Source organism: Lactuca serriola, chromosome 9 (assembly GCF_051521515.1).
Source record: "Lactuca serriola cultivar US96UC23 chromosome 9, Lser_US96UC23_V15, whole genome shotgun sequence".
In the NCBI taxonomy this organism is placed as follows: Eukaryota; Viridiplantae; Streptophyta; class Magnoliopsida; order Asterales; family Asteraceae; genus Lactuca; species Lactuca serriola.
In genome coordinates this window covers 109198782-109210113 of record NC_136416.1, presented here as the reverse complement: position 1 = coordinate 109210113, position 11332 = coordinate 109198782, and positions in this window count along the sequence as shown.

Here is an 11332-nt window from a genome sequence, read left to right as displayed (position 1 = left end):
AAAGCATCTGTTAAATGACGAAGAAAACTAAAACCCTCTAACCATCGTCTTCTAAGGCCCTATCTCATTAACTTGGAGAGTCTCCGTTAGAAACACCTCAAGAATCATAAGTGCAGGTCCATTTTGCACTAAGATGAGATAGATTCCACGAAACCAATTACATGCCAGTGTTTAGCCAATACATCCGATGGTCCAGAAAACCTCTAAAAGCCAATCAGTAGGAAACACGGATCAAAAATCGACATGAGCATTCTAAGAACCAACCCGAAGAACTACACCCCCAGTATGAGAGAACGTTTGGAACTTCAAAATGGCGATCACGCCAGTGATGATCCCACCATAGAAGTGCATTATGTTCTAAGAACTGAAAAGCTCTATCTTTCCGAGAGCTTAGGACCATTCGATATTCTTTATAAGAATTGGTCCAACCTTTGTCAGACCACGACTGCTTTTGGAATTCCATAAATTCCACCGTAGTCTATTTGTGTCTCCAGCATGGACAACGTATTTGTCCAACGTGACTTGTATAAACCCACTCGTCGTAATAACAATCGTTGGGAACCCTAACTTCGTAGAAAAACCCGTAGGAAACTGCTTACCGCGGAATCAAGCAAGCGTAACGAATCCGCATCCCACTAGTGAAGGTTCGCTGGAACGCCAAGCGAAGACCGGAGTTCACTTGGGAGCACGAGGACCATTCGAATAGGAAGTGCCCTCATCTCATTACTCGATCATTCATGCCTACTTATTTGCCTAAACTCTAATTTCTGGACGAAATTCCCTCTAACGGGGGGATGATGTGACAACCCAAAAATTTCCGTTACTTTAAATGTCGAAATTAAGTACGTCAAAAATTAGCCAAATTTATCCCAAAAATATTTTTGACCGGAATTAAACCCGTTGGAATATTTTAAATAAAATTCGTCAAGCAAACCAAAAATAAGGTGGTCTAATTTTAAAATTTCCGTGTTTAACGGCAGTCGTGAAAAACCCCGTTCGCGGTTGGTGTCAGGTGGACCCCCAACCAGGCCATAAACTCCACCCTATATAAGGGTTGAGTGGGTTTCATTCCAACCCTTTTCACACCTTAGGAGTCTCTCTCTCTCTCTCTCTCTCTCTCTACTTTCTCTCTATACAAATCGGGTTTGGTCCAAAATCACCTCTTTCAAGCCCCAAACTAGTAAGTGATCTACCCTAACTTGTTGTTTAGCTCATTTAACTTACAAATTCGTGTTTAAGACTCCCAAAAGTGGAAAAATCATGAGTTTATGGTCCAATAACACTCTTGGACCGTAAACACTCATAAATGGGGTTTTAATGCCCAAAAACCCTTCCAAACCACTTATGGAGCTTAGTTATGACTTAGGGGCTTACATGAAAGGACTTAGAACACCAAAATCTTAACAAATGGGAGAGTAAACATGATTTTACGGTTTAAGAACATTCTTGGACCGTAAACCCATCTTCAAGGACCATAAACACCTTTTTGGGTGTTAAATTACCCCTCAAACACCTCCAAAAGCTTCCATGAGTGTCTAGAGCCTTGTAATCCTTCGTGTGATGCACCAAAACATGCCCCAATGAGCAACACTTGAGTTTACGATTTGGGAAGGTCTCCCAAAACTGTAAACGCATGTGTTTAAGGTAGTAAACTCACCAAGAACACCTTCATAGACCGTAAACACCTTTCCAAGGTGTTTAAGTGCCTTTAACTCCTTCCTATGCTCATATAAGTGACTAGAACCTTGCCTACATAGCCTAGAACCACCAAAGCACAAAAGAAATGGATAACATGAGTTTACGATTGTAAAATCATGTGTTTACGGCCGTAAACTCCCAAGGGAGTGGTCCAAGGACCGTAAACTCCATAAAGTGTCCATTTTGAGCCCCAATCACTTTCTTAGCCCTTGATTCGACTCTAGCATGATTCTATGAGTGAGATAAGACCTTTAAACATCCCATGACACCACTACCATGAGTTTACGGCTGTAAACTCATGGGGGAAGTGGTCTTGAAACCGTAAACACCCATAAGGGCCATCATTTGAAGAGTAAACTCCAATGTGAGTCCATACACACCTTATATGCAACCCTTGGTACTTCTAGCACTTGTAGCAAAGTGTTTTTATGTAGTAAGACATCCTTACTTGCTTAATTATTTATTAAATGACTAATTAGATACTTAAATGTATCATTACAAGTTAAATAGGATTCGTGTGTGTGGTCAAGTCCTCACTTGACACTTAGCATCCTATACCGTCCATTCATCCGAAACGCCAACGTCAGGTGAGTTCATACCCCTGAATTAACCTTTTAAAATTTTTTACATGCTTTTATGGGGGGGGGGATACAAGTTAAAAGATGCTAGTTATCATATCAATCATATGTGATTAATAACCCGCATGCACAAGGATTTATCACACTTTCAGTTGTTTTACCAAGTATAATACTATAGATGGTTTTTCAAAACGTCTTTACTTGTTTAAATCTTTCTCAAATTGTCTCTCGCGCCGTATGTTTTACTTCAAAATAAGTTACAGCAGGGTGTTAAACAAAGGTTTTCTTTACATATATTGTTTTTATCAAATTATATTCAAGACGTGTTTATGAACGGTTTTCAGAGCTTGTTTTAGATAACGATATCAAGTCATAAATTCTTATTTTTAAAGGTTTTCAAAGGTTTTACCAAAGTTTATTCTATGCTTCTATGCTTCTACTTCGTTAAATGCAGGCCCGTACTTGTATAGTTATATAAATAATGTTTAAAAGACTTAGGAAGGCTAGTTCGCCCTATTTCCTTTTCCTCGTTGGGATGTGGTCTGGTGGGTATCAGATATCCGTCCGAAGTTCATTTAAACATTAGTTATATATCATGTATACACTTATAGACATAAAGGTTTACATCGACCAGCTCATTTACCTTGGGTAGCAAGGGCAGCCTTCTAGTCAACGTTCTTAGATCAGAGACACTAGTAACTATTATAGGAATAGTTAGGAGGTTCTACTTACTCTTTCTAGTACGAGAATTCCAAAGGAGTCAGTTCATTCGTGAGTCTATATCATTATTCCAGCGCCTCTAACATAATTCAGAATACGAGATACATCTTCAAGACACGGATCTCCCTTTCGTCAAGTTGGTAACTAGAGTCTCCTGGAGGGAGAGCGGGCATTGTGTGTATAGATCTATACGGGACTAAGAATCCTGCACCCTGACTGCTAGCTACAGTCCTTGGCCTACCAAGCCAAGGGGTGACAAATGTTACATCTATCCCGACGCTTGCAAGGCGTCAAGTACTCTAGTGTCAATCAGTATGGTTACGAGTATCTCCATGTTTACCTTATAATTCATGGCCTTAAGGTAACAAGAATCAACACTATAATTCGAGACAACCCACTTAGGATGAACGAATGTTTTAGACCTTGCTAGATGTATCATTCATTTGATACTGTCTGGGGTCTGTGTTTCTTTATTTTAGACCTTGCTAGCTGTATTGTTCATTTGATACCGTCTGGGGTCTGTGTTTCTTTGTTTTAGACCTTGCTAGCTGTATCGTTCATTTGATACTGTCTGGGGTCTGTGTTTCTTTGTTTTAGACCTTGCTAGCCGTATCATTCATTTGATACAGTATGGGGTCTGTATTTCCTTTTGTTAGACTGATCCAGGCGTATCATTGATTCGATACTTCCCTGGAGTCTATGTTTTCTTTTGCCTTAGTCATCAGTATTTCTGCTGAGGCATATGTTATTTCCCCCTAGTATTTTTACTAGTGATATTCTCCTACTTTCTTTAAAGTCAAATACAGTATTTTGGTAATGATAGTATGCAAGGGAAAATTACTCTTTAAAACCTAACTCTGTCGAGTCTTGGTAGAAGACTGCTTTTATTTAGCAAATATAGGATTTTCTAGAAAGAACGCTAATACACCGTTGATTCTAAACTACTACTTTTCATAAAGTTATTTTGAATAAAAATGCTTACTTACACAAATGACACTAAATACTTATGAACTCACCAGCATTTATAAAAATGCTGATACTCGCTTTCAAAATTACTTGTATTCTCAGGTCAGCGATAGACAGGTACATCCCAGGAGCTTTTGTGAAGACAGTCTAGTACCGAGCTGCATCTATGCTATGTTCTGTAATTGCTTTAATTGATATTTCTAGAACATGTAACCGATGTAAAAGTATTACTATTAATGCAATGGTTGTTGTACTTTGATTACTATACTATATATGTTGTGATACTTGACATGACGTCATCCACCCCAGAACGTTTCCGCCGTTTCAGTTTTGGGGTGTGACAAAAGTTGATAAAACCGAAACAATGAATAATGAGTAATCAATATGGTGATAAATAGAAAGTATGTTATTTATATTCATAGGTTTTGATACCATATTAGATTCATTTATTCTTGTGTTTCACTTTGCATGTTTTGACATCCATAATAACTAGGTTATTCTTCTGGAATGACTAAGTTATTCAAACCATCCACTGTTGGTCATATGTTGGAAGTAGATATGAATCAAGATGGTCATGGGTTGGCTTGTCGAGTTCCAAGTTGTTGGAAAAAGTTGTGCTACAACACTCATGAGTGCTCATAAGTTCTGAGAATTAGATTCAACCCGCGCTCATTTGAATCACTTCATGGATTTTATCACGAGTTATCATGAGACAATAATATCTTTTATTCTTCAAACCTAGAGATATGAGTGGTTACTATGATTTGATAGTACATTGATTGCACGAAAATGCATTGGTAACTCAATGTTATAAAACGTTCCTTTGTGTATGAATCAACAAGTAGCAGAACAACTCATATGAGTCGAAGTTTATCCATTCCTTTTACCTTTAGGATAAAAGCGATATCTGTGGGCCCCTCGATGATTTAATGATGACACATGTGAGTGCTTGACCAAGCTAGGACTGATTTGATTTGTTTAATCAGTCAGTCGTCATGAATCGGAAATCGGGAAACAACAAATGGATAGAGAGAATGATTATAATCCATGTCTCAGTCCATATGGTATCTAGAATGGAGGAATATATGATCCCTTATCTAATGGACAAGTCATTGACAAAGGTTAGAGGTCGTTGACAAGATCAGAGTTCGACAATGGCTTTAAGAGCTACGATTGCCAGTTAGGTATTGAAGTCATACTCAATAATAGTTTTAGACTTATCCAAGTGGGATACTGTTGGATTAATGTCTAAGTCCATAACTATATTTTGTATGTGCTTGACCCGACTCGGCATGGTCCATTTGGGTTGCATTTCACCGGCACAATTTATATGGATAATCTTTTGAGAATAGTATATTTATGATTATATTAATATATTATAAGTTCTAATATATTAATATGGAATCATATTATTTAATTAGTATTGATCAAGAATTAATTTAGAATTAATTCAATGATCAAAGTGAACTAATTAAATATGGACTCTTAGATATATGTGTGATGGGCCAAGTTCATATAGGTTGGGCGAAGCTTTTATGGATAGTCAATGGAGTGTTTAACCCATGGATCATATGAAATGAAAGGTCATGGGTTTAACCCTAGTCTACACACTATATAAAGATGTCCTTGGTTGGTGAAATTGGCACTAGTGTGGGTACACTAAGAGGGCTAGCCGATTTCACTAGAGAGAACCAAAGTCTTCTTATTCTCAAAGTCTTCCAAGGTGTTTTGGTGATTTGTGATTCCACTTGAGGCTTCCACACTATTGGGGCTAAGCTCTTAAAGCTTGAAGACATCAAGCTACACCAAAAGGTATGTCATCTAACTAGTCTTTGTAGTATAGTTGCCTCATATTATGCTAGTTAGGATTAAAGCCTTGGAAAGTTCTTATTTGCATGTATAATAGAGAAAACATAGATCCAAGGTTTATAGGGTTGCATGTACACCATAGGAGTGTTAGAATGCTCAAAACCAAACAACATCATCCCCCCGTTAGAGAGAATTTCGTCCCGAAATTAGAGTTTAAGCAATAACTAGTTACAAATAACTAAGATAAAAGATGAGGATATTTGAGTTTCATTTGATCCTTGCGCTCCCAAGTGAATTCAGGTCCTTGCTTGGCGTTCCAGCGAACCTTCACTATCAGGATACGGCTTTGTTTCGTTTGCTTGACCTCTCAGTCCATGATCTCTACAGGTTCTTTCACGAAGTTGAGGCTCTCGTTGATCTCGATCTCGTCGAGTGGGATTACAAGAGTCTCATCAGATAGACACTTTTTCAAGTTCTTGACGTGGAAAGTAGAATGTATGTTACTAAGTTCACGGGGTAGGTTGAGTTTGTAAGCTATAGGGCCGATTCTAGCGATAATCTCGAAAGGCCCTATGTATCTTGGATTTAGCTTTCCATGCTTTCCGAAGCGTATCAAGCCCTTCTAGGGTGACACCTTCAAAAGAACGCGGTCTCCCACTAGGAATTCCAAAGGTTTCCTTCGTTTGTCTGCGTAGCTTTTCTGTCGGTCTCTAGAGGCTTTCAATCGTTCACAAATGTGAATGATCTTCTCTGTCGTTTCCTGAATGATCTCCAGACATGTGAGAGTGCTGTCAGGAACTCGTCCTTTAGCTAATTGGGTGTCACCAACCTCAGCCAACACAGAGGGGATCTACACTACCGGCCATAGAGGGCTTCAAATGGAGCAGCCTTGATGCTCATGTGGTAACTGTTGTTGTAGGAAAAATCGACAAGGGGTAAATGAGTATCCCATGCCTTCCCAAAGTTGATCACGCAAGCTCGTAACATATCTTCTAGTGTTCAATGGTTCTCTCACTTTTTCCGTTGGTCTGAGGATGGTAGGTTGTACTCATGTCTAGCCTGGTTCCTAGGGAACTTTGTAGTGACTGCCAGAACCTCGAAGTGAATCTACTATCTCTATCAGAGATAATAGATATAGGAACACCATGCAGTCGTATGATTTCCCTAATGTATGTTCTTATAAGTTTCTCCATCTTGTCAGTTTCTTTGATAGGCAGGAACTGTGCGGACTTGGTCAATCTATCGACAACGACCTAAATGGTATCAAGTCCACCCGTTGTCTTGGGTAACTTGGTTATGAAGTCCATAGTGATCCGCTCCCACTTCCATTCTGGTATCTCTGGTTGTAGTAAACCAAAGGGTTTCTAGTATTCGACCTTGACTTTAGCGCAAGTAAGGCATTTACTAATGAAGGTAGCAATTTTTGCTTTCATGTTAGGCCACCAGTATAACTTTTTAAGATCCAGATACATCTTATCCGAACCTGGGTGAACGGAATATCGAGTGTTGTGCGCCTCGGTCATCATCAAGTCTATGAAGCCACCGTGTTTTAGTGTCCAGATCCGGTCCATGATATATAAGGCTCCGCCACCCTTGACTTCCAATTTCTTATCCATTCCTCTAAGGGATTCACCCACCACGTTTTCAGTTTTCAAGGCTTCGAGTTGAGCCTCCTTAATTTGTGTGGACAGATGCGAATGGATAGTCACGGTCAATGATTTGACCCTTCGACTAAAATATTCTTTCCGACTTAGGGCGTTTGCTAATACGTTGGCTTTACCCGGATGATAACGAATTTCGCATTCGTAGTCATTGGGTAGCTCGACCCACTGTCGTTGTCTCATGTTGAGCTCCTTCTGGTCGAATATCTGCTGTAAACTCTTGTGGTCTGTAAAGATAGTGCTTTTCGTTCCGTACAGGTAGTGTCTCCAGATCTTCAGAGCAAACACAACTGTTCCTAGCTCAAGATCATGTGTGGTGTAGTCGACTTCATGTGTCTTCAACTGTCTCGAGGCATAGGCGATGACCTTACCTCGTTGCATCATAACACAGCCGACCCCTGGTTGGATGCATCACAATAAACTACGAAGTCTTATATCCCTTCGGGGAGGGATAGTATCGGTGCGGTGCATATGGCTCACTTCAGAGTTTGAAACGCTTTTTCTTCTTCTATTCCCAGTCAAAGGCCATGCCTTTCTGGGTCAATGTTCTAAGAGGTTTCGCAACCTACGAGAAGTTCTATATGAATATGCGGTAGTAGCCAGCGAGACCTAGAAATTGACGAATTTATGTAGGCGTCTTTGGTGCTGACCAATTCTCAATGGCTTTAATTTTGGAGGGGTCCACGTGGATTCCTTCTTCGCTAACCACGTTTCCTAAGAATTCGACTCTTCGGATCCAAAATTCACATTTCCAGAACTTGGCATAGAGCTTCTTCGATCGTAATGTTCCTAGGACATGTCGCAGATGATCACTATGTTCCTCCTACTTTGAGAGTACGTTAGTATGTCGTCAATGAAGACGATGACGAACTGATCCAAGTAAGGATGACATACCCTATTCATTAAGTCCATGAATACTGCGGGCGCATTGGTCAATCCGAATGGCATCACCATAAACTCGTAGTGTCTGTAACGAGTTCGGAAGGTTGTCTTTGGGACATCCTCCTCAAGCACTCGTAACTGGTGATATCCGGATCTTAGATCAATCTTGGAAAAGTAATTCGCCCCTTGCAGTTGGTCAAACAAATCGTCTATGTGAGGCAGGGGGTAAAGATTCTTGACCGTAAGTTTGTTGAGTTCTCTGTAGTCGATGCACATACGAAACGATCCGTCTTTCTTCTTAACGAACAAGACCGGTGCTCCCCAGGGTGAGAAACTAGGTCTGATAAATCCCTTGCTGAGTAGTTCGTTAAGTTGACCAGATAGTTCCTGCATCTCAGCTGGTGCAAATCGGTAGGGCGATTTGGCTACTGGGGTAGCTCCTAGGACTAAGTTGATTATGAACTCGACTTGTCGTTGCGGAGGTAATCCGAGTAGTTCTTCTGGAAAGATGTCGGGAAATTCGCTCACTACTGGGATGTTCTATAGTTCTTTCGTTTCTAGGCTCGTATCGACAACGTGAGCAAGGAATGCACGATATTCCTTACGTAAGTACTTCTGTGCTTGAATACTTGAGATGATACGAAGACTCGTGCCGAGTTTGTCGCCATATATAATAAGAGTCTCGTTAGATGGAAGATTAAGGCGAACAACTTTCTCATAGCACATGATGTCATCGCGATGGAGACTCAACCAACCGATGCCGATTATGACGTTGAAACTTTTGATTGAGACCGGCATGAGGTCAATTGAAAAGGTATGCATCCTCTGTATATACTGCTAGTGCTCTCAGTCTTCCAGTTAGCCATTTCCACAGTGAAAGGTTCCTTAAGTGCGCCTGGTTGTTGTTTAAGTAGGCTAGCAAATTAATGATTTACGAAGCTTCTCTCCACTCCACTATCAAACAGTATGCATGCATAAGAGTTATCGAGGAGAAATGTACCAGTGACCAGTGTAGGGTCGGCAACCGCTTCTTTGTGGCCTATAGGCAAAACTCTTCCAACTCCACCGGCATTCCCTACCTTCGTGCAGTTCCTTTATTAGTGGACCATCTCGCCACAACCGTAGCAAGCGTGACCCACACCATCATCGGGGACTTGGTTGATCGGCCTCGCCGGAGACTTGTAGAAACGGACAGTGTGTCCTTTCTTGTTGCAGTTAGAGCACTACATTTCCCATCAGGGATCATTGTGGAGGAAGTTACATTTGTTGCACTTAGGCAAACTTCCTGCGTACTGCCTTATCGGAGCAGCAGTGGTAGGTGTTATCACAGCATGAACCGCCACGACCTTCTGCTTTTTAGCAGCTTTCTGCTTCTTCTTGTCATCCCAGAATATCCACTTGATGTCAGCGGCTTTAGAGGGTTCTGAGATGGCTACGGTTGTTGTTGCTGACGGTGTACAGACCGCATGGTCAATGAGCGATGTGTCAATCGCTTGGCACTGTTGAAAGTAGCGGGGTTTGAAGCTAATACATTCCTCTGAACTAGAGGAAACAACCCCCAGATATAGCTCTCTATCTTCTTTCCTTCCGTGGGAATCATGTTGGGACATAGAGCCACCAGTTCGCTGAATCTGGCGGTATAGGAAACTATGTCGGAGCCCTTCATGGTTAGGCTCCACAGTTACTGTTCTAGCTTTTGGATTTCGCCCCTCGGGCAGTATTCCTCAATCATGAGGTCTTTCAGGGTTTCCCAACCCATATCATTTGCCACTATTAGAGTTAGTGACTTGACATGGCTATTCCGCCATGTCAGGGCTTTTTCCTCGAAGGTGCAAGCAACAAACTTAACCTTGCTCACTACTGGACAAGATCAGATCTCAAAGATCGACTCCTTCTTTTCGAACCATTGTGAGAAGGCAATGACTCCGCCAGTCCCTTTAAAGGACTTTGGCTTACAGTTAGTGAAGTCCTTGTAGGAGCACTCTCTTGAGCGCATGAGGATTTCACCTTGAGTAGAATTAACAGGTGTTCCACCTCCGCTAGCACCCGTAGAGTGATTTTGAGCCATGGTTGTTGCCACAGCCGCAGCTATTACAGCATTTAGAGATGCCGTATCGATTAGTGGAGGAGGTGGTGGTGTTTGATTTGCCGGCTTGCGTTTGGTAGGACGTTTGTGAGGTGCCATCTTTTACTAAAAGTTTATAGAGATGATGATAATAGTAAGAATCAATTGTAAAGCATGATGAGAGTGATCCATGGACTATTTCTTTATACCCGAAACATTAGAAAACAATGTACGATTTGAATAGAGATACATCAATAGAGTTTGAAAACACAAGGGTATAGACTTTACAATAGGTTAGAAACTACCAATATTACTGGTATTACTGATGTAAATGAGTTCGGGAAAAAATTACCTAACAGTAGGTCTTACATCAAACCACATGAGGGAAAATGTTGATAGTTTAGTAGAGTAGATAGTGTACTGAAAGACAGGAATATTTTACAGACAAGTGCTTCATAGAGAACAGATAAGAAAGGCTATTCCTTAATCAAAAGAAAAGATGTGCTAGACATCTTCTAACTGTGGCGGACATTCCTCGGGCGAACCCTAAGGTCTGACAGTTGACGCTCCACATCGAGAAGGTGGCGTTCATACATTCTCTGGCAAACCCGTAGTTCTATGACATTAGCCCGAGTCTCGGCCAGTCCTTGTAGCAGGACCTCGTGGTCTATCGTAGACCTCTCTTGAGCATTTTCAAGATGAATGGTGCGAAGGGTATGCATTCTTGCATTTGCATCAACCTCTGTGATGCGATGGAGAACTGTCCTGCCCTGGATTTCATTTCGGGCAACCCTTCGGACCAGGATTGGCAAGACTCTGTCTGCTGATCCTCCTTTACTCAGGTCATAAAAGCTTCGGTCTCCATTGAATGGCATGGGCTGATTTTGCTCTTCGCTCCATGTTTCCGAGCATTCCACCCATGCATGCGTCGGGTCTTGAAAAGCCTGACGAGG